The 25,923-nt window shown below is 35.1% G+C and overlaps 1 protein-coding gene across 35 annotated transcripts in view; it reads right to left on the bottom strand.

Moving 5' to 3' along the window:
* Window positions 1-25,923, bottom strand: part of PTPRD (protein tyrosine phosphatase receptor type D) — a 2,309,829-nt gene that overhangs the window by 1,725,930 nt on the left and 557,976 nt on the right. For all 35 annotated transcript variants that reach the window (XM_054658683.2, XM_054658684.2, XM_054658676.2 and 32 more), the window contains one exon: window positions 625-697. The gene's annotated coding sequence lies outside the window, so the exon portion shown is untranslated. The remainder of the gene's footprint in view (window positions 1-624; window positions 698-25,923) is intronic.

Raw genomic sequence — 25,923 nt, 5'->3', positions numbered from 1 at the left:
TATGAGTGTGTTTCTGTACATGTACCTACAGAAACACACTCATACACACACACACTTACATGCTCTCAAAATATTTATGAGAGAGAGAGAGTTGGCAAATGGGGAGGAGTGTTGCTGAGAAACATGATACCAAGAAATACTAACGCTATATACTGGTAAGAGAGAAACAATGCATTGAAACATAATAGCTACATATTTGACTTTATGGCATAAAATTTATATATAATAAGTATAGTGTATTAGCTTTTTAAAAGTCATAGCTTCAGATCTCTTCGTGGATCCTCACTCAGCTATTGCTTGTGAGCCAATGTGTCAATATATATAATATTCTAAAAATTAGCTAAAAGTAATACTAGCACAACTTTAAAATTAAAAATACTACTTTTTATTCCAGCACATAATTTTCGTTTTATATCTATAAGTTTTAATATCACTCCTATTACTAGAGTAATTAAAAACAAAAGTAAAATCATATTATAATTATTTTTAAAAAAGAATTATTCTGTAATTAGTCAAGCAACGATGTTGACATCTTTTGAATCATGCTAGTTTTACCTTACGGCCAAGCCAAAGACTGTATTAAATTGAGCATTAAAAAGAAAAATTAGAATGAGTGAGACTTACCAATGTACAGCTTCCCCCTACAAGATGATTTTATAGCTGGAGGATGAAAAGTATCAAACTCCTCAAGATTTCCCTGAAAGGAAAAGTGAGAGATAGCTTTAATTCACATTCTCTGGCAGTTGTATTATGTCACATTTAAGTCAATTGATCAGATAAAAAAGGAAAACAGGAAAAACTGCCTTGTAGATAAATGAAATTAACAAATTAGGGCTAAGAAATGATACCTTAAAATGAGAGTCTATATTATTTCTTTGATGTAAAGTATTGTAGCCTATAATATTTAAAGAATATACAGAATCTTTTAGAAGACTCAATATCATTAAAACGGCTATACTGCCCAAAGCAATCTACAGATTAAATGCTATTCCTATTTCACTACTAATGTCATTCTTCACAGAATAAGAAAAAACTATTCTAAAATTCATATGGAAAAAAATCTTGCTCTGATATAAAAGTTCATGCTGTAGGACACTAATTTGTTGATTAACCACAAACCCACTTTTTTAATGCCAAACAATTGCCTTCAATTCACAAATAAAGTTAAAACTAAATTTATCATACTGACATTCTTTCTTACGATAATCTCTGATTATTTAACCTCTATTCCTTCTGCTAAATCATTTCTTGCACATAAATTCCTGCCTTTTACTATTTCTTCTTCTCACATTCTGTCTCAGCTCCTGGCTCTCCTTTTTTTTTTTTTTTTTTTTTTTTTTTTTTTTTTTTTTTTTTAAGAACTTTTAAGTTCAGGGGTATATGTGCAGGTTTGTTACATAGGGAAACGTGTCATAGGCGTCTGTTGTGCATATTATTTCATCACCGGGGTATTAAGCCTAATATCCATTAGCTATTTTTCCTGATCCTCTCCCTCCTCTCAACCTCCACCCTCCAATAGGCCCCAGTGTATGTTATTACCATCTGTGTGTCCATGTGTTCTCAACATTTAGCTCCCACTTATAAGTGAGAACATGCAGTATTTGGCTTTCTGTTCCTGCTTTAGTTTTCTAAGGATAACGGTCTCCGGCTGCATCCAACAAAGTCCTGCACAGGAAATGATTTTGTTCTTTTTTATGGCTGCATAGTATTCCATGATATATATGTAACACATTTTCTTTATGCAGTCTATTATTGATGGTCATTTAGGTTGATTACACGCTTTTGCTATTGTGAATAGTGCTGCAGTGAACATACACGTGCATGTGTCTTTATAATAGAACAATTCATATTCCTTTGAGTATACAGTAATAGGATTGCTAGTAATAGGATTGCTGAGTCAATTTTATTTTTGTCTTAAGGTCTTTGAGTAGTCTCCACACTGTCTTCCACTGTGGTTGAACTAATTTACACTACTACCAACAGTGTATAAGCATTCCTTTTTCTCCACAACCTTGCCAGCATGTATTATTTTTGACTTTTAATAATAGCCATTTTGACTAGTGTGAGATAGTATCTCATTGTGGCTTTAATTTGCATTTCTCTAATGATCAATGATGAGCTTTTTTTCAATATGGTTGTTGGCCGCATGTAGGTCTTCTTTTGAGAAGTGCCCTTTGCCCACTTTTTAATGGGGTATTTTTTTTTTTGTAAATTTGTTTAAGTTCCTTAAACATACTGGATATTAGACCTTTGTTATAGGAATAGTTTGCAAACATTTTCTCCCATTCTGTAAGTCATCTATCTGTTGATAATTTCTTTTGCTGTGCAGAAGCTCTTTAGTTTAATTTGATCTCATTTGTTGATTTTTACTTCTGTTGCAATTGCTTTTGGCATCTTCGTCATGAAATCTTTGCCCACGCCTATGTCCTGAATGGTGTTGCCTAGGTTATCTTCCAGGGTTTTTTATAGTTTTAGGTTTTACATTTAAGTCTTTAATTTCTGGCTCTTCTTACTTCCCTATCTAGGTTGACGCTTGGTCTACCTCTCCACACCCTCATCATTTCAGCCTTCCTTCAGTCTCACCACCCTGCTAATTAACAACTCCAGACCAATCTTACAGTCCATTTCCCCCAACCCAAATGTTATGGTGCCCAAATATGATAGCTTGAGTTCCTTATTCATGAAATTCCTTATTAGTGGTTTCCTGCTCAATAATAAAAGTTTACTTCATTAAAAAAAAAATAGGCATGAAAAGATAAGTGAGTAAATACCAGCAAGACAGCATGCTTCTGACAACTAACTTTGGCCCTTGTTCAGGAAGCAGAAAATCTATATCTTCATTTGTTTGTGTTTAAAACTTAGGAGGACATAGGTGAGTGTCTAAATCATGGGGTGGAACATACCCGACCAATGATCACTTCAGATTCCCACTGGTCTGTAGGCCTAAAATAAACTTCACTCTTGGATATTCAACATTGGTATCTGGCAGTATACCCACTGATACTTATACTGCGTATCTCCCAAATAAACGCAGTATTAGGTATTTCAAAGAAAGATACAAATTTAATAATTATTTTAATAAAAGTCAGAACAGGTTAGGACTGACAGTCTACATACCCTAGTGGAATCTCTGCTTTCTCAGGCCTATTTTAATCCCTTTCTCCTTGACATCTAAGACATACAAATGGTAGATTGTTGACAGGTAAATGATCATCACTGTGTTACCCGCATGCTTAATTCCCTGATGTATTTCCCTGTTAAGCCTGGATAAACATTCTAAAGCCCTTTTGCTTATTAAGCATCAAGTTTATCAGCATTTAAGCATCATACTCAGATCATAGCCCACCATAAAATGAAAACTGATCACTTAGATATCAAAACAAATAGCAGCAAGGCACACATACACACACTCATGCACACACACACACACACACACACAATTTTGCCAGGATTCCACAAACAGCACAAATACTTTTTTTTAAATTTTATTTAATTTTATTATATTTTTGAAACGGAGTCTGGTTCTGTCACCAGGCTGTAGTGCAGTGGTGCGATCTCGGCTCAGTACAACCTCCACCTCCTGGGTTCAACTGATTCTCCTACCTCAGCCTCCCAAGAAGCTGGATTACAGGCACATGCCACCACACCCCACTACTTTTTGTATTTTTAGTAGAGACAGGGTTTCATGATGTTGGCCAGGATGGTCTCGATCTCTTGACCTTGTGATCTGCCCGCCTCGGCCTCCCAAAGTGCTGGGATTACAGGCCTGAGCCAAATTTTATTTATTTATTTATTTATTTATTTATTTATTTATTTAGATAGCACCTCACTCTCTTGCTCAAGGTGAGTGCAGTGGCACGATCATGGTTTACTGCAGCTTCAATCTCCCAGGCTTAAGTGATCCTACCACCCCAGTCTCCTTGAAGTAGCTGGGACTACAGTTATGTGCCACCATGCCTAGCTAATTTTTTAATGTTTTGTTTTGAAGAGACAGAGATTCACTATGTTGCCCAGAATGGTCTCGGACTCCTGGACTCAAGCAGTCCTTCTGCCTCAGCCTCCCAAAGTGCTGGGATTACAGCACCATGCACCACAAAATAATATTTAACATAGAAAACCGATATGGCTTGGATCTTTGTCCCCACCCAAATCTCATATCAAATCATAATCCTCAATGTTGGAGGTGGGGCCTGGTGGGAGGTGATTGTATCATGGGGCAGTTTCTAATGTTTTAACACCATCCCCCTTGGTGGTGTTGCAGCATGAGTGAGTAACAATGAGATCTGGTTGTTTAAAAGTGTGCAGCACCTCTCTGCACCCTTCCTCCTGTTGCGGCCATATGAAGATGCCTGCTCCAGCTTCACCTTCTGCCATGAGTAAAAGCTCCCTGAGGACTCCCCAGCCATGCTTTGGTATATTGTGGAAATGTAAACTAATTAAACCTCTTTTATTTATAAATTACACAGTCTTGAGTATTTCTTTATAGCAGTGAAAAAAAAAAAAACAAGCTAATTCAGAAACTGACACATTCACTTTACATTTAAGGGGTGGTTTAACCAAGACAAGTTCTCCATGGAAATTGACTACTAATATTTGAGAGAGCATCAATCTTCGTTTTCTTGGAAAAGATGTCATTTATCTTACATGCAAAAAGACGTTTTGTTAACCTGCAACTTTAATATCTAGAAAATAATTCCATTGAAGATAGCTTTAAAGAGAGCTCAAATATCTCTTCTTAAATGACAAAGAAAAATGAAACAAATGAAGCTCTTATAGGCTTTGCATCCTACATAGTTATTATGTTCTTCATTTTCTTTTCAGTCATGTTCTCTCAAAAAGTAGTTTAATTTCACTACCTCTATTTCCAAACCTTTCATCACACCTTGTATATGAGAGTCTATCTACAGACATCGATATGTCTGAAATTGCCAATGACCCTCATGTTGATAATTCCAAATGCAGACTTGAATTTCTTTTATCTGTCACATCTCATATTTGGTTCTACTGAACATGAGTACCATTTTACAACTTATCTCCTGATTTCCATGATGCTACTTTTCTCTTGTTTTCTTCCTGTAACTCTATTTGTTCCTTCTTAATTATTGACCATGTATATCTCATGAAATTTCTTCTCAGGACTTCATCTTTAACATTTTGCCCTTATCATTCTACAACATCTCTCATGATGGCCTAATACAAAGCCATGGCTTGAATAATAACCTATTACTGACAAATCCCAAATATATAGCCCCCAAATTGGACATTTTTACATCAATATCCCAAAGACACCTTTGATTCAACTTGTGAAAATATCCAATTACCTTTATTCTATTAATCTGATTTTGTGTTCTCTATCTCAGTGAACAATAACAATAGATAACATTGATTAAGCACTTATAATGTATCTTACACTTCTGATATCTTATGTAGTTACTCCACAACCTCATATTGGAGATACTAATATTATCACCATTTTGAAAATCACAGAACTGATCCTCAAAGAGGTAAAGTTACTTGCCTGAATTCACACAGCTAATAATTATTAGAGTTGGGACCTGAACAGACTGCCTGCACACTTCAACATTACACCTTGAAAATATTTGCCCAGTTGCACAAATCAGATAATTTGGACTCACTTTATATTTTTCTTTTATTCATCTATTCTCAGAGAACTGTAATCACTTAGTTCTCTAGATTATGGGTATAAAATGTTGTATTATTATTTTATCTATTCCCTCCCCTCAATCCCTATGGCCCTGACCTTGGTTTATATCCTCATTTCTCTCCCAGATTGTTTTAACAATTATTGCCCTTTACACTAGCCTCTAACACTGACGATAAACTTTAATCTCTGACCTTGATTCCAAACACTTCATTCTTTTGTTGCTTACAATGAGTCTAGGTACAAAAATGTACGACTATGAAAAAAGTTACCCTAAATGCCATCTTAGTTTTTAATTGGCTACATGAAAAAGATGTATAGGCATGTACGTAGGTTTGTTGTTCACAAAACTCTTCCTATCCCTATAACTCAATTTCCTATAGAATTAAATTCAAATCATCAAAATTATAATTGAATTCCTGAAAAACTTGAAATCATCTACAAAAATTATGAAATAAAAGTGATCATCCTATTTCTACTGCGACAATTTAAAACTTTTATTTCAATCAACAGAAAATGAATACAAAGAAAGACCATAATTTATTTGTCAGGTAAAGACTGAAAAATCCCAATTGTCCATGTCCCTAAAGCCAATTATTTGAATGCTATGTCAAAATAAAGTTTTGAGAAAAAAGGACCTATATGAGTTTTCTCGACCAAAATGTAAGGTATATAAATCTCTATTATCTGTGTATGTTTACATATATACAATAGAAGTTGCAATTAAAATGGTGAAAGTTACACAAGTAAGCTAGATTACTACTATGTATTCAAACACATTTTAATTTCCACCTGAAAAACATTTTCCTTATATAAAGAACACTTAGCTTATGAACTAAAACTCCTGGGTTAAAATGTCCTAGCTATCTGTGTTCTAAGGAAAGTCACTAAGTATGGCCCTCGGTTTTCTTTTCTGGGGGAAAGAAAAACAAAGGGGTATGATTGTACTACATGAATTCTAAGACTTTTTTTTATTATTCTGCTTTAACCCCTTCTGATTGAGATATATTTATCAAATTAGATACGACTGCTTTGGTATCATCATGTGAATCATAGAGAGGACAAAATTTAAAGATGAAAACAATCAATAAAACAATATTATGTCTGTTTGGCAAACAAAGAATATGAGACATCTATGATTTAAAATTTGAGCTTCACAATTTTAATTATTCTAATTTCTAAGGAAAATATTCAGAAGCTTAAATGCCGTTCTCCTAAATTGCCTTTAGTTCAAGGGCATAGCAGTCAGAATTTCAAAGGCATGCACGTTGTTTTCAGCAATGCATGGCTTTGCTGCAAAGTGAGGATAGGACTGGAATGAAAATAGTGAAAGACAGCAGCAAAATCAGTGTTTGGTAGGTAATACTCTATCTAGAAAAATAAGCTCAAATTAGAGAAAGAAGTGAGGTGAGCAAGCTTTTTTTGGATAAACGGATTCATAAAAATGAATGCGCTGTTGACCAGAGAACCCAAAAGTCTTCCCATTTTGTTGTCGTTTGATGTTATTGAATTAGGAACACTGACAGTTTTTATGCATGCTGGATGTAGCTTTGAATAAATGGATAGCCATCCAGCACATTCAACAATTGGTCGAAACATTTTAGATACACCTAATAAGGGGTACGAGGAGCAGATGTGCTTCTGCCCAAACTACATACTGAGAATTCCAATTATACAGGCAGCCAAATTACCATAACCTAATTGCCACTACCCTGACTGTGGGATGCAATCACGCTTATTCACCCTTGTTTTTCCAAATAACCATTAGTGATCCTCTCAACAGACTGTCCAGCTATGTAGGGAGAATCAGCAGCAAGCTACTTAGCAACGAGAGGCTATATTTGGTTTCTGCAGACTTGTTTATGGAACTCACATAGTTAACTTCTTCCTAAATCAGTGGTCATGGGCTAAAATGGCTTAAATATTTTCTTCCCTAGCAAGAAAAGATTCTTTTAAAAATGAGAGAGAAACAATGAAAGAATCTAGTAAAAATGTATTAAATGCAAAATTAAATTGAGCACTGATAAACCTCGCTTTTAAAGGTACTTTATCAAATTGAAATGTGTTCTTCCATCTCAGCTTCACACAAAGTGCAATATGTGCTATTTGAAAATTAGATAATCTGCTTAAGAGCTATTATTGGGCAACTCCACCCTCTTGCTAACCAAATTTACTGTAATGTGGGCGAGACTGCTTTTTCTTTCACAATTTCTATTTGTTGTTTTGAAGAGTGATACATTTTTAAATGTTTTTCATTTGCTTAAAGTAAATGTATTTCACTGTTTTTGAAAAACAAGAATGTAAAAACATAATTTTTCATAAAAGCACATGCTTTCTCTAAAACAAAAATATATTTAAACAACTCACAAAAGCACATTATGCAGTAGTGAAAGAAAACAGCTTTTAAATATAACTATTGTAAATGATATTTTGTTTTTTCATGCCCACACAAAAATTTGTCATTTGAGACATGTGTAGTTGTATCTTGAGGTAGTTTGAAATTATGTGAAAGACTGACTATATCCTTGAAGAGGTTTCAATTTTTATTTTGAATGTGCTAGAAAGAAAATAACTAGAAATGTGAAATTCAGTGGAACTGATTTCTAGGAAAATAAGGCCTAAAAAGAAACAGACTTTTAGATCTTATTTACAGAAAGTAGTTTTCTGAGTAGGTCAATAACCCACTTTTTAAGGACCTAAAATAAGATAGGACTACTGCAATAAGCATATTATGTTTTAGAGCAACTATTTCAATTTTTTTAAATTTTCTACTGTATAAAATCAAGGAGTGGAGAAGGTGCAAAATCCTTCAATTGCCTTGTTATATTAGAGACTTTACTAGATTCATTAAAAAAGTGTAATATGAGCAAGAAACATAAAAAAATCTCATCAGTCTAGGTATCAATGTTATGAAAATGTCACTAACTTATTTAATTTTACTGAAATTATAATTTTCTTTGCACAATCATATACAGAAAATGATTAAGCACTTTTACAAAATTGCATTGCTTTGGACAAAGAAACAATTCATTTCTTAAAGTTAATGTAACTTAAATAAGATATAAACTTTAGATCTATGCTGTATCCCATTAGGAGTTGCCTTCCCTGTGAATCCTAAATATAACATATGATCTCATCTGCTCGTGGCAAAATAACATCCTCCTTAGAAGCACATCTTCAGTGACAGAATTTCTGGAATGTATTCCTAGCTGAAGTAAAGCAGCATCTGCAGTACTACACAATCGTCCTCAGAAGTATTGCTGTTTGGAAGCAGAACGACAGTGAATAATGTTAAGAAATAGGGCACTGCCCCTGTGGGAACACAGTAGCAGAGGTAGCAAAATGCTAAAACTTTCGACTGCTTTTTTCCAGAGATTTAAACACCGGCAAATAAGGCCCTGTAGGCATATAAAAGATAAGAGCAAATTTAACCCCCTTTTCACCTGTTCAGCTGCCACAGGGGTCATTTCTCTATGTGTAATTTAAAATTTGTTCCATTTCTGCCGTACTATTATGCAGTTCTGAGGAATCAGCATAAAGAGGCATGCGGAGATAGAAGACTCAGAGATGAATCCTCAAAGTAGATTAATCTATTAAATGCAATCTATCAAAGCACCATAGATTGCCACCTTACACAAAGGTAGCTCTATAGAGCTGCAGAAAAGAAACCTATCTGTACAGACCATTTCCTGAGAACCCAGAATTCTGCTAGCCCTGCTCTAGGGTAGAATTCCACCCTCAGCACTTTTAGACTATTGCCATATGCTGGGATCCTTATTAAGATGCAGTTACCCTCAGGAAAGGTAACAAGCAGAGCTACTAGCAGGACTACTAACACATTAGTGTTGGTGAAGAAACTGACAGAGATGATGCTGATTGTGGAAGGTAAAATACAAAGAACTGAGAAAATTGGAGGACCACCAGATGAGGGAGATGCAAACAGAAAGACTGAAGGCTACATTGGTAGGTGTAGCTTGGCACCAACACTAGCATACACTGTCCTTTTCCCCACCAGGCCTCATTCAAATAAATCTAAATGACAAGTAATTATCCAGAATTTTAAAAATCTTGACAATAATTTATTGCAAATGGAAAGAAAATTTCCAGGAGATTATTTCTTTACCTAATATGAATGTATTTGTGAAAAAGTCTTTGAATCCCTATAACATGTAAACAGTTGAAGAGTTTAATCTAAGAGATCAGTAAAGAAAGAACACTGAATTTTAACTGAGAATACCTGAGTTCTAATCTGAATTCTAACACAAATCAAATGTAGTCATTCATTGGATATTTCTGAATTAAATTTCACATCTACACAAACAGAGGGCAGTAAGAGCAGGTAATCTCTAGGATATAATAAAGCTCTAAAGACACAAAGCTATAGAAAATAAAATGTTTTCTGGTTGTGAATTAAAAATACAAATGTGATATTGCCTCTCTGATACACTTAGGCATCAGTTTTTATGAAACCTGCAATTTATATGTAAAACTAGTATCTTATTAGTTAAATAATCAAACTGAATAAAATCACATGGGTTTGAAAGGTAGCATATCCATTGCTTTACTGAGAGATCAAAATGATGCTTGATAAAGAAAGCCATTTTCATATTCCAACTATAAAGCCCTCTCTTTCAATGTGATGTTTTATCTATGGGGAGTATTGCAGAAAACAAAGGCTGGCTATTACTCCTGGTAAAGGAGTAAACTCCTACAGCTTAGAGATCTTTGCCTTCTCTCAATGAAACTCTATGGGATTCAGAGGTTAATTTGGAATTCCTATGAGCCTTCTAAAAATGTCTGTAAAATTTTGTGTGAGGTGCATATGTACATTTTTCTAAGATGTTTTATAGTTTAGGTCCACAATTCAGAGTGTTTTATGATGCAAAAAAGGTGAGATGATGGTTCACACCTAAAGATCAAAATGATATAAAGAAACAAGAAGAAATATGATGTTGCCAAGGAGACATTCTAGGTAAGGATGAAGCCACTGGTGCTGCAGAATCATCCCTTGATTATTTCATGTAGGATCTACCTGCACACAGCTGCAAAATTCCAAAGTCTATTTTATCTTTAGTAAGATAAATATCCAAATTAGTGAGTATACAAAATGACTTGCAGTTCCAAAACAAGTATTTTGATCATAAGCTGTGAGAGTTGTGATTTATATTAACTCTTCTATTTTGATTACTGGCTATTTTTTATTATTTGTAACACAGAGAAAAAAGCTCAGAATTTGTAACAAATATTTAGAGGCTTCAAGTTCCCTTTGTAGAGGGTCTAACATGAGAGAGAGGAGGTCTGTCTCAGGAATGTCATGAAAGATACCAGGGGAACTTGTTTCTTGTTCAACACCCTGGCCATCTACTGTTGAAGACATCTATAATTCACTGGAACTGTGAATGTGTGGAATGGATATTCTCCCTATAATTGTGTTTCTGAGTATTTTCAACACGAGTAAGAGAATAAGGTCTATGAGTTTTTCTCTAAAATAATACTTTCTGATTGAATAATACAGAGGACATAATAGATTATCATCAAATTTTAGAGGATATAAATTATGCTACTAAATTTTTCTTTATATTTAAAAATTGTTCAGCGACGAAGTCTTTGTTCTGATTTACTGTGCTGGCTCTATACCCCAGGATAATATGTTTTCAGATGTAAAAATTGGATCAGACTTAGTTGATAGTTATATTTCTTCATAAAAAGAGAACAAACGGAGGTGTTAAAATCATTGCTCTCTGAACAAATGTACAAAGTAGCCACAAATACAGAGAATCTAGATTTGAGAATTATCAAATAATTTGCTCTCATTTTTCACTTCTCAGTGTTCTCAAACATTATCTCATTTAACTGTCGCTAGAACCATATTAGATCATTAATATCATACACAATACACAGACTAAGAAATTAAAGCTCCGGGAGGCTGGGAAGTTTTCTGAAGTTTTCAGAGAAAGTAAGTAATAGAGCTGAGACTGGAACCCAAATTAAAATTATTATTATTATAATCATAAAGCAACACAAACCTTCAGAAGCTATGGGATAGATTTTGCAACTTCATTGGAATAGACAAGACATGATTTTAGTTATCATGGGCTTAGCATCCATTACACTGACATTTTGGGACCATTCAATACTATCTCTCCCTTTCACTATCAGTTTATGAGTCATTTCAATGAGAGTCAACTAATAATTACAGTTCCAGAATCTCTTTCATATTGCAGCATATAGAGGCTATTCTCTATGCTGTTCCAGATGGTATGTATAGTCAATGCAGAAATTGCTCACTATGTATTTTGGGAAAGAACGTTTATTCAAGATTCAGAGGTCAAAATGAGGTCTGGTAATCATATATGAACTAATTTGCTCATCCTGTTTTTAAATTTGAATTATTAGGAGACAGTTCAGAAAACATCTATTTTACCTTTTCTTTGGCCAAAGTAGTATCCCTTTATTAACAGGCAAATTTGTTCAGAAGTTTCTTAAATAAAAAGAATATTTTTTTGGAAAAACATTTTAACAATTAACAAAACACTTAAAATGGGAAAATAATGTTTAAATATTAGAACACTGACATATAATTGAATTCATATAAATTGAAAGTCTTGGGACAAGCAAATTAGCATCTGTATAAAGTGGCTACCGTATTTTCTATATCTGTACTTAATCTGAATGAAAAATAGCCTTGCTTATCGAGGATTCTTTACATTGCAACTTTAAAACAACAAATGTGACCTCAGAAGTATCTATCTAAACAATAAGATATTTTTTAAATTCACTATCTGCCTTTAGGTGTATATGTTTCAGCTATCATTTTGAGAATAATTTCTAGGTTATTTGAAGTAAATGTAAAATAGAATGAATAAAATACATTTAGCTAATATACTCTTAAGATCCACAAAACCATACTGTATGATAATCATTCCTATTTTAAATATACAGCTTATTTGATATAATTTCATAATATATAAAGATGACTACCTCAGATAACATATCTCATAACGAAGCAAACATTTGCTACAAATGCTTTGCCACTAGTCTGTGCTGTTGTATCAGAAACATTTATTATCATCAAATGATTTTTTTAAAAGGAGCTAGCTGCATTTATTCTGTGTTAAGAATCACAATTGTATGACACCTCATGATGTTTTCAATTTTCTATAATATTGGGGGAAATCATCAATTAAAACTAAATATAAATCTATCAATGGTCCTTTTTGTTTCTAAATCCAAGAAAGATGGCATTTTTGATACTTATTGTTAAACTAGAAAATATGAGGCATGATAAGCTACAAAATAATACCTTCCTTTAATTTGATATACAAAAATATTCTAGCAGCTGGATTTTGCTAATGATCAACTAATTTGCACACATTACTAACAAATCATCATTAAATGGCTTTTCCAGATGACTTCATTAGTGACAATAGATAAACACACAAAAGTACAAAGCATTAGAGATAATTTCAATATTATATTCTGCTTTATCTAATTATTTTCTCAGTTATCCATACAATGTTTAAGATTTCCTTGGGTAAAACACAACTGCATCTTTGAACTTCTAACATTTTATCTTAGAAAAATTTCTTATAGTTCACTGAGGAATTTGAGAAACTTAAATTATAGCCACAATATTCAAAGTTGTTTCAGGGATTTAGAAAAATATGGACGTTTAAAACCAAAAGTAATCCTGTAATCTTTTTTTACCTTTAAAAATTATTTTTCAAAATTCCCTACATTGATTTTTCTAGGCACATGTCACTCTGAAAAACAGAATGAAAAATATTAAAGATTATCAGAAGTTGCCTCGGATGCTTCAATGTTTCTCACAAAACAAGGCATATCTAAATATAGATGTTATTTACTTGCAACTATGCAATGGTTTGTTTTAGAGAAAAATACATTCAATTAAACATGGACCACTTACTTGAAATGATAAGATGGATGATTGCACTCAGAGAGCAATTAATATTCCTCACTCAATTAATAAAGGTTCACAAGTATATGCTGTTATTCTGGATAATATTTCTATAGTGAAGACAAGTTAGTTTAGCCAAATGCCTTCCTTGTTTAAAAATGGAAATACCACGAAAACTGAGCTAGTCTCAAAACATCACGACACCTGTCATATAAAAATGTGTTTTGCACACTCAGTGAACAACAATTACAGACATCCAAAGTGAAATATTTTATTGATAGTAAGTAGATCAAATATGCATGGAAATTGTATATTCAATTTTAAATGCCAAGGACATTTTGTTCCCATGAGTGTTTTACTACATAAACATCTTTTTCTGTCATGTATGACAAAGAGTGATTTTTAAGAGTCAGCTCACCTATAGTTTGAATATTTCCACCTCTAGCATATGTAAGTTAAAATTATTATTTTGTGAACATAAAATTACAATGTCTGAAGACTACAATATGAAGGAGTGGCACTGGTGTGCAAATCTCTGCTCCAAACCTTTAATAAATATGTTGATCTAGGATTGTATCCTAATCTATCTATATTTTAGTTTCCTCATCGGTAAAATGAAGATAATAAAATCAACTAACCGTGTGTGTGTGTGTGTCTGTGTGTGCGTGTGTGATAATGCCTGTAGATATTTTAGCATATCTGGCATTTGCTGAACACACAATGATTGTTAGATATATGTTACAATTATTTATTTCATTTTATTAGTTTGAATAAATAAAATTCTGAAGAGCAAATCAGGCTCTACAAAATGTAGCCAAGGAAAATATCTTCCTTGTGTTTGCAATTTAGCATCCCTCAACTTTTGCTTCAACACTGCCCACATACTTTTTTTTTCCCACCTCTATGGCTCCAACATTCATACCCCTGCCAAAATTTGTGTTGACTCTATAACTATGAAAACATTGAAATTTCATTTTTTCTTATGGTGCATCACTGCAATAGGAAAACATTGGGAAATTAAGTTTTATTCTCACAGTGTTAATTTGTTTACTTCCTTGAAAAATCAGGTGGGTGACCATAGGCAATTCATTTAATTTGACTCAGACATAATTATTTCATCTACCAAAGACAACTACTAACTTCTCAAAATTGGTGCAAGCATGGTTAAATGGGCTAATAGAGGTAAAAAGCCTAGCACAGAAATATTAGCTCCTCTCACTACCCACCTTACTCTATTTCTTTTCCTGTCTTTCCAACAGGATTACCAAATAATCCTCATTTCTGATAGTTCCCATTATAACAGAGTGAACTTTCCAGTTTCCTAACCAAGCATTAGCTGTCTCTGAGCTGTATGCTAGCTCTGCTCTTGAATCCAGCCATCTATTTCTCGCTGCAAAGCAGAAAACATATACAAGGTTTCCTACGTGAGACAGATATTTGCCACATTTTTATTGCCTGGTTTTCTAGCATCTAGCAGGGACTAGTTCCTTGATCTTCTGCATTGCTTTATTGCTTGTCTTAACCTCAGCCCTCATGTCCTTTGTACTCCTTGTTCTGCCTTGCTAACCTTTTCTTCTTAAATTCTTACTTCCAATCTCTGTTTCAGTTCTGGTCAATAAGTACTCAAGACTCACTAGCCCCCAGTACTTCAGGTCTGCTTACTGACCCCTTATATTGTTTATACCCATGATTTCATGGTGACCTTCAACTTCGGTGTAAACGCTGGGTACTGGCTTCTTATATAATCTTTGACCTGTGCTTCTGACCATTGCTATCTGGATTCATTCCAGCTGTCTACTTGTTTTTATATTCACTGATTCATTTTGGTTTCCAGTTTTACTACATATCTTTAATCCCTACTCTTCCAGTGATAGATTCCCATATTTTTTACTACTAATTTCATTAATACTCTAAAACCACTCTAGAAACTGCTGGGGGAAAAATATCTCCGAGGAGGTAGGATTTATGACCTCAGCATGTAAGGCAAGGAAAGTAGTTTCCTATAACTTTTCATTCATATATTTAATCCTCTTAGCTCCTTATCAACCCAGAAAACTGACGTTGACCATCAACTCCCACCCTTCCCCAAAACAAATCCTATTATCAAGTGTTTCTTTCACTAAAATGCTAACAATTCATAGTAACTTAAATGGTAAACTCCCCAAAGATTTTTAACAGAGTCAAGTTCAGCAAGCAGAAAGAGCAGAAAGGTGGTGGTAGGATGATTACGCAGGATTAGGATGCCTGGAATTATAAGGTATTTGAGTGATTAGGGAGGAGCCCTGACACTCAGTCAGTTCAAGAGCGAAAGAGAGCTGCAGTCCTTGAACTGGATAAAGATGAGGTTTCAGAAAAAAGATGGAGATGTTTAAAATGTAAGTGGCATAAAAGAAATGAGAAAAGCAGAGCATTAGAGAAGAAAAGCAGTGATGTCAATTGGCAGCTAGAGCAGACACTGATACCACTTCAATGTGGCGTTTGCGGAAAAAGGAGGCATGGAGTGTTCAGGCTGGAAGGGATCCCTGCAATCATCTAGCGCAGCCTCCTCATTTTTCCAGGACAGACATTTAACATACATCATTATTTTCCTGCTTCTTGTGGGTCCATACTTAAAAACTGGCCCTGCATCTTCAATACTTTCAGAAATAGTAGCTTCTTTAGAACATACTGAACTGGATTAAAAGGAGAAGCAGCTTCTCTGGTTAAAAAAAAAAAGAAAGAAAGAAAGAAAAGAAAAGAAAAAAAACCCTTCTATATGTGTGTAGAACACACTTTGCCATCTGTTCCTTTTTCCACTTCAAGTCAGTTTCCCTTTTTTACATCCAGTGATGTAATGCTGCAAAAGATTTGAGGTCATTGTTAATAAAGTTATAAGGGAATCTTTTGAAGAGAAAGTTAATTTGCTATATATACTATGTGAGAGATATTCATAGTTTTCCAACAGTAATGCTCTGCAGTTTATAAGAATCTTCAGTTAAGAAAGACCAGTGTATACCAAGTAGGGCTGATTTTATTTCAAATATTTTTAAATGAAACCTTCATAGCAGTGCTACCTGTAAATATTCTAGTGACAACTTCATGCTTGATGAGTAGAAATGCTTGTAGGCCAAGTCCTTGTACTTATCTAAAATAGCAAAACATTTACACCTGACAAGGGACTTTGGTGTGAGTCAGTTAGTCAAGTTTCATTGTAGGGTAGCAGGGTAGCATGACCTGTCTCAGAATCTAGTCGATTATTTTGTCACTTATCACAATCTAATTATAGCACTTATCACAAACTTTTTTATGTGCTTATTTACTTTTTCATCAGGAAGAAGGTTCTGTGAAGCCTGAGATCTCATCTGTTAGTGCCATTCCCTATTACCAGCACCTGGAATAATAGGTTCAAAATAAATATCTGTCGAATTAAAGGACCAATGGGAATTAGAGAAGATTGTGGCATGGGGCCTGAGCGGATCCCCAAGAATGAGGGTGAATAAGAAAAGAGGAAGACAAAGCAATTATGTTTCAGGGGCAGTAGGTGGGGATGTGCTTGGCCATACTTGCAGGCTGATGCAATGACCTTAAAGAAATTATGACTCAGCCGGGCGCGGTGGCTCACCCTGTAATCCTAGCACTTTGGGAGGCTGAGGAGGGCTGATCACGAGGTCAGGAGTTGGAGACCAGCCTGGCCAATAGGGTGAAACATCATCTTTACTAAAAATACAAAAAAACTAGCCAGGCGTGGTGGCGCGCGTCTGTAGTCCCAGCTACTTGGGAGGCTGAGGCAGGAGAATTGCTTGAACCCATGAGGTGGAGGTTGCAGTGAGCCGAAATAGTGCCACTGCACTCCAGCCTGGGCAATAAAGAGAGACTCTGTCTCAAAAAAAAAAAGACTATGTCAATTTAAAAACTAACTTGATTTGGTACAATAAAACTAACAAAATTTAAGGAAATGTTCAAAATAGGTAAAATTATATTTTCAGTAAATGATTATCTAATAAACCAACAATAAGACAAATATCCATGGAACTCTCCCAAATGTATATCCTTACCTTATTTTATTTTATCGTACCTTTCATTCTTAACCCTAAATTTTCTGTCCAATTTTGGGTGAGTTGTGGGTCTCCATACATACTGGACTCCAAAAAATAATTCTCTATCTAACTATCTATTAGAAAATTACATAAAATCAAATGTTGATCACTTTCCTGTTTAAACATTGTGAAAAGGGTAAGCATATGTAATGCTTATTTTTCATAAATATTAAAACTTCCTAAATAATGTAAAATATATATTATCCCATGCTATGCTGAATGTACTTTAAGCATAATAAAAGTTGTTATATTCTCACAACAGATTTGACACCCACATAAAAAAGAAAAAAATGCAGAAGCCACTGAATTCTGGGTACCTAATATATTACTTTCTACAAGCATAGAATGAAGTCATTTTTATTTTTAAGCAAAGGGCTCATTTTGTATGTTAGAGAAGAAAAAGAAAAGAATATCCATAATTTTGAAGAAAAGAGTTGTTTCGGGAAAACATGACTTAGCTATCATTTGGTAATTATTGCTCAGTACTATTTTTTAAAGTATTAGAAATAGTAACCAGTACTCATTCTTCTCCTACTGTGAGCCCTCTTGCAGCTAGCACATTTTAATTCCTCTTCTCCTGCTGTTAGTCATCTGCAGTTTTTTCCTCCATGATATCTGTGATATTACAATCTTTCTTTTTTTTCAGTTTTTTTTATTTTATTATTATTATACTTTAAGTTTTAGGGTACATGTGCACAACATGCAGGTTTGTTACACATGTACACATGTGCCATGTTGGTGTGCTGCACCCATTAACTCGTCATTTAGCATTAGGTATATCTCCTAATGCTATCCCTCCCCGCTCCCCCCACCCCACAACAGTCCCCGGTGTGTGATGTTCCCCTTCCTGTGTCCATGTGTTCTCATTGTTCAATTCCCACCTGTGAGTGAGAACATTCTTATGTCAAGGAATGGTGTATTGCTTCTTCTGTGCCAGGCACCCTGTACCCCTTTTCTGTAGTCAAAAAAGAATATTATCTTCTTCAACGGACACAATTACTCTTCTCTTTCAAATATGGTTATGTTTTAATTCTCTTTTTATTCAGATAAGAAATGCTATACAAATTTAATTTTCAAATTCACATATTAGTTAAAAATATACCACAGCAACCACATGTTTTACTTAATTAATTATTTAGGCTCCTCTCTTTTTGTTTTTGTTTTTGAGACAAGGTTTTGCTCTGTTACCCAGGCTGGAGTACAGTGTTGTGATCACAGCTCATTGCAGTGTCGACCTCCTGGGCTCAAGCAAACCTCCTGTCTCAGGCTTCCGAGTAGCTGGGACCACAGGCAGGTGCCACCACGCTCAGCTATTTTTCTATTTTTTGTAGTGACAGATTTTCACCATGTTGCCCAGGCTGATCACGAACTGTTATTATTTACATTGTAATCTGATCTTCATATAGCACCATCATATGCCTCACGGGCTGCTTCACCTGCCTTTACAAATCAATACTGCCTACTAACAGAATAAAGTAGAGTACAAGAAGGAAACTTTCTCTAAGGATGAGCTCATTCAAACACTGAGGTTAAAAAAGGCGCCTGCTTAGTGGCAAACTCCCAAAAGAAGCAGCACAGGAGGGAGATGTGCTAAGAGTTGGAATTGTGTCATTCCCCACCTTCAAATCATCTGTTCAACTGTAACTTGAAAATACTGAGAAACCTGCCTTTAAGGTAAAATCAGGCCAAGCTATGCAAAAAAGGAGAAACTGACATTTATGGAGCACCTATTATATTTCAGGTATTGTAAAACTGGGTATTTTTCACACATTCTCTGATTTAATTCTGAAAACACGAGATGGTTATTACCATCTCTATTTATATTTTTTTACAGGTGTAAAACTAAGGCTAAGGTCACACAGCTAAAAAAGATCCAGAGGCTCAAACATGCGTTTCTCATTCAGAGTCTATGCTTTTCCCCCTGAAACATCACAAACTTTCTTCTTTCTATCGAAATTCTTTCTTTCTTCAAAATGTATCCATCTATCCAACTATTCATCTACTCTACTCATTCTTTCTTTTTCCCTTTCCCTCTCTATTTCCCATCTCACCTCCATTCCTATAGCAAAGACATACTTAACATTTACTCTGTACCAGTTACTACATTAAATATCAGGAACTCACTGTGAAGAGTATATTTTTTATATTATATTTCAATAATACTTTACATGTATTTACTTGTAAATAACTAAGTGGCATTCTAATGTAAGATGTGCATAATGCATATAATCAACAAACATATATGTCATATTAATACATTTTCTCATGAGGAAAATAGATAAGGCAAATGTTTTGCCCTTGAGATGCTGATGTAAGCAAAATACAGAGATTAACTACATGAAATTCAAGAAAGATTGACTTATGATCCATGTATGCTTAAAAGGATGATTCATTGTTAATAAACAAAGATGACCTGACTTTTAAGTGTACAATAAGCATTGAAAGCTGTTTGGAGTTTAATATTTTAGCTGCAAAAATTAGAAAACACAAAGAAGCCCAATGCCTTATTTCTGCAATCATATTCTCTTTGGTTCTTAGTATTCCAACATGAGGTAGTCTGAGTTTTTGCCCCTCATGGATATCAGTAGGTTTTACAAGTGAGGGAACTTGACTGAGGCATTTGGTCAGAAGTTTAAATATTTCATGAGGAATGTGAAATATGATGTATTGTAACTACAGAGAGAAGAAAAAGCTATGGATCCTCTCAGTGAGTAAATACTAGAAGCATATATTCGTATACCTACTATAGATAATGAATCCCATCAAGAAACAATGACCTCATAAATGAACAGCAGTTGAACCCTGGCAACTCTTTATAGCTCATTGAGGTTTTCAGGCAATATCTTGTATCTTGTAATCATCGCAGAATGCTTGATACATTTTACCATTCTAATTTATGAAGATACTAGAAAGCTATGATATTAGTTCTGTCTTCATTCTGTATAGGACATAGGATGACTTCGCAACTTTTTTTTTGGCACAGTCTCACTCTGTAGCCCAGGCTGGAGTTAAGTGGTATGATCTTGGCTCACTGCAACCTCCGCCTCACGGGTTCAAGAGATTCTCGTGCCTCATCCTACTGAGTAGCGGGGATTACAGGCGTACGCCAACACACTCGACTAATTTTTGTGTTTTTAGTAAAGATGAGGTTTCATCATGTTGGCCAGGCTGGTTTTCAACTCCTGACCTCAAGTGATACACCCACCTCAGCATCCCAAAGCACTGGGATTACAGGCATGAGCCACCACACCCTGCGACTTTTTAAACTTTGATTCAAATATTTTCTTTGTTTATTAAACTTTCCAAATATAAAAACTTGTCACCTGTCTACTCCATTTAAAACTAGTCAGAATCATAACAAAAAATCCCCAATGGCCAGTGATGGAAACAAAATATTTGACAGATATGTGGTAATGACACAAATGATATTTTGCTTAATAAACTATAGATGCTATTTGTATTTATAATATCTGTAATTTGAAGAGGCAATAACAGATACCAGCAGAGAAATTTTATGCGTCTCTCATTCATGAGGACTACATAATCTATAAAATTTGCAAGATTTGTTTTTAAAGATGGGATTGTTAGGATATTAATATTTGCCTAGAACCAAGATGCCCTTAAAGTTTCCCTTAGTTGACTACACTGTAGAAAGGCTTCCTTCTAACTAATTCCCCTGCTGTCCATTTTCTTAGAGCACTTACTTTAGAAAACTTGTAATTGTAAATCCTTTCCTGGACATTTTGAGATGTGAATCTCCCACAACTCAGAAAGGTCTTTTTCAAGGACGTGGGAGCCATTCCTTTGAAATGGTATCAAGATAGGGCCCCTGTTTTTCTGTTTCACTGGGAGAGTAGGAGTCTAACTTCAATATGCAGGAATTAGCAAACACAGGTGGCCTAATCACACTGACCAGGCTTCCACTAATGTCAGCAAGTGTTTAAAAATCCTCCTACCTTTTGTTTTAGTAAAGTTGAATACAGTCTTTTTCCTACTGGAATAGTCTTAAAGAAAGTCATCCTGGCCCTTATAAACTGAATGTTTTTGTCCCCTCAAAATTCATATGTTGAAGTCCTCATACCCTGTGTGATGGTATTTGGGGGTGGGGTCTTTAGGAGATAATTAGGTTTAGACGATGTCATGAGTGCTGGGTCTTCATCATGGGATTCGTGTCCTTATTAAAAGAAAGAAAGAAAGAAAGAAAGATCAGTGTTCTCTCTCTTTCCCTCTTTTTCTCTCTCTCTGCCATGTGAGGACCCAGCAAGAAGGTGGCCCTCTGCAAGTTGAAGAGGGCCTTCACCAGGAATTGAATCTTCCTAATCTTTGATCTTTGACTTTCCACCCTCCAGACCCTAAGAAATAAATGTCTATTGTTTACGCCACCTAGTACAAGGTATTTTGTTATAGAAATACATGCTGACCAAGACACTTGCCTGCTTTACTGGTCTGGTGCAACTTTTCTTTGACACTCACTATACTAATGATCTTCTACTTGTGTATTTAAAAATAATGGAGTTTACAAAGATCAGCATGATAAATATAGTTACTATCCATTGAATACTTACGAATAGGAGACATTTTCCATATACTCTTTCACTTAATTTAGTCCTCTCATCTGTGTTCTAATGGAGTAGATACTATTTTTAAGCTCAGTATATAGATAAGGAAACTGAGACTTGGAAACTCAAAATAGCTTTCCTGAGGCCACAAATCTAGCAAATGGTCGATCCAGGATTTAAACACAGGAATCTGACTTTAGGGTCCTCACTCTTAATCACTTCATTATGATATATGGGGGCAATTATCACAATATCTGAGATTTCATTCAACTGTCCGACATCATTAAACACAGTTTTATTTTGCAGTATGTGTATATATACTGAATTATGAATAACCATAGGAACAATACCCATCTTTGCAAAGAGGGCTGCACCCAGAAGAAAAAGCTAGCATGTTCCCAAGAGAAATTGTGATTCAGTTAAGTCCAGAGGAACATTATATATAAATATAATGTATAATGTATACATTATACATTATGTATATACAAATGTATACATTATGTGTGTGTGTGTATATATATATAAATGTATAATGTATAAATGAGTGTGTGTGTACTTACTGCAACATCTGATTAATGTGAAGGAAAGAGAAACAAGATAAAGTAGCATCTAATGAAGCACACTTGTTTCTGCACTGTAGTCTATGATTTCTGAGAGTACTTCTTAAGAATATGTCATTAAAGAGCTGGGCTCGGTGGCTCACGCCTGTAATCCTAGCACTTGGGGAGGCCGAGGTGAGCAGATCATGAGGTCAGGAGTTTGAGACCTGACCAACATGGTAAAACACTGTCTCTACTGAAAATTCAAAAATTAAGCAGACATGGTGGTGTGTGACTGTTATCCCAGCTACTCAGCAGGCTGAGGCAGGATAATTGCTTAAACCTGGGAGGCGGAGATTGCAGTGAACCGAGATCACGCCACTGCATTCCAACCTGAGCGATAGAGAGAGACTCCATCTCAAAAAAAAAAAAAAAAGTTTCTATTAAAAAATCTGACTTTGTGAAGATGCACCTTTCTTCAGGTGCAAAACGTATCAATAAAAGATACCCACAGGAGGATAACCTCTTTTATTAGCTGCTGGAAAGAAAAAAAAAAAACTATTGAATAAAGAAGTCAGTCTTTTTATTTTGTATTTAATTAAAAAAAAACATTTTACTCTGTTCTTTGTTTTTAAATTGCCTTAGTGTTTTTAATAGTAAGTCAGTTTGCTTTTAAAACAGAATTATGAATAACCATAGGAACAATATCCATCTTTGCAAAGAGGCCCACACCCAAAAGTAAAAGCTAGCATGTTCCCAAGAGTAATTGTGATTCAGTTAACTCAAGAGGGGCATAATAGTGATCCAAAAACAAACTTCTCTACCGGGAGTCATTGAAAGGAATTTAATGAGCCACATTCTCCCTATGTATGGCTTATATCATGGGAATAAATTAAGCTCTTTTGCAAGCTGTATTAACTCTTACAGGTCACTTGAGTATTATTTATTGCACAGAAGCAGGGACTTGCAGATAATCCATCTTAAAATTTATAAATTGTTCAACCTTGAAAATTCTGCCTACATATTCACTTTGGGATTGTTATTTTTGGTTGTAAAAATAGGTGAATTTGTATCAAGTAGAGAATTGTAAACATAAGCGGAAATATAATGTTCATAAATACAAGGCAAAGTAGAAATTAAAAGACACCAAATTGGAAGTCAGCAAAGCTGGTTCCTAGTCCCATCTTATTCCCCAAATATCTGACCTTGGATGGTTCTCTTAAATTTTCCTGGATTTAATTTCTCATTTCTGAGATGCCGTGGCTGTGAATCAGAAAGTTCTGGAAGGCTGTAAAATATTTATAAAGAATCTGCACATTTGCATTGATATCAAACATTATCTACAAACATAGTAAATTACTGGTGCACTACTATATCAGTCTGAGTATAGTCAGGATCACAAAGGCCATGAAAGATAATTTAACAGAGGAAATTTAATGAAGGAAATAGTCACAAAGATGTTGAGGAGGTGAAAAGCCACCAGGGTATGGAAAGAAGCCCAGAGTTTAACAGCAGCATTAGCTGTTTTGTACCAGCATCAGTTAAAGTAAACTTCCAAACATTCGCACTCTTTCTTTCATAGACCTAAGGACATTAAAGAAGAAAAAAATCCTCCCTAAACATTTGGAGTATTCTTCATAAGTTGCTTAATATCAGTAAGATTAAAAGGTAAGTAGTGTGGCTCACGCCTGTAATTCCAGCACTTGGGAGTTCAAGGCGGGTGGATCACGAGGTCAGGAGTTAGAGACCATCCTGACCAACATGGTGAAAGCCCCCCATCTCTACTAAAATACAAAAAAATTAGCTGGGCGTGGTGCACTTGTCTGTAGTCCCAGCTTCTTGGGAATCTGAGGGAGGGGAATTGCTTGAACCAGGAGACAGAGGTTGCAGTGAGACGAGATCGTACAACTGCCCTCCAGCCTGGGCAACAGAGTGAGACCCCGTCTCCAAAAAAAAAAAGTAAGTAGTGGAAAAATTCAGGACTTGAAGAAGCACACCACTGGCTCATGACAGTGATATGGATATTAAATAAGAAGGACTTTAGTCTGTTTTGGAAAGAGAGAGTTTATTTTGGGTAACACGGAAGATGATTGCATTTTGTTAAAGGAGAGTATTCTTAACAAGCAATGGGGAAAGGATTCCCTATTTAATAAATGGTGCTGGGAAAACTGGCTAGCCATATGTAGAAAGCTGAAACTGGATCCCTTCCTTGCCCCTTATACAAAAATCAATTCAAGATGGATTAAAGATTTAAATGTTAGACCTCAAACCATAAAAACCCTAGAAGAAAACCTAGGCATTAGCATTCAGGACATAGGCATGGGCAAGGACTTCATGTCTAAAACACCAAAAGCAATGGCAACAAAAGCCAAAATTGACAAATGGGATCTAATTAAACTAAAGAGCTTCTGCACAGCAAAAGAAACTACCATCAGAGTGAACAGGCAACCTACAAAATGGGAGAAAATTTTCGCAACCTACTCATCTGACAAAGGGCTAATATCCAGAATCTACAATGAACTCCAACAAATTTACAAGAAAAAAACAAACAACCCCATCAAAAAGTGGGCGAAGGACATGAACAGACACTTCTCAAAAGACGACATTTATGCAGCCAAAAAACACATGAAAAAATGCTCATCATCACTGGCCATCAGAGAAATGCAAATCAAAACCACAATGAGATACCATCTCACACCAGTCAGAATGGCGATCATTAAAAAGTCAGGAAACAACAGGTGCTGGAGAGGATGTGGAGAAATAGGAACACTTTTACACTGTTGGTGGGACTGTAAACTAGTTCAACCATTGTGGAAGTCAGTGTGGCGATTCCTCAGGGATCTAGAACTAGAAATACCATTTGACCCAGCCATCCCATTACTGGGTATATACCCAAAGGACTATAAATCATGCTGCTATAAAGACACATGCACATGTATGTTTATTGCGGCATTATTCACAATAGCAAAGACTTGGAACCAACCCAAATGTCCAACAATGATAGACTGGATTAAGAAAATGTGGCACATATACACCATGGAATACTATGCAGCCATAAAAAATGATGAGTTCGTGTCCTTTGTAGGGACATGGATGAAATTGGAAATCATCATTCTCAGTAAACTATCGCAAGAACAAAAAACCAAACACCGCATATTCTCACTCATAG

Source organism: Pan troglodytes, chromosome 11 (genome assembly GCF_028858775.2).
Source record: "Pan troglodytes isolate AG18354 chromosome 11, NHGRI_mPanTro3-v2.0_pri, whole genome shotgun sequence".
In the NCBI taxonomy this organism is placed as follows: domain Eukaryota; kingdom Metazoa; phylum Chordata; class Mammalia; order Primates; family Hominidae; genus Pan; species Pan troglodytes.
This window is presented reverse-complemented; position numbering and strand designations above follow the sequence as displayed.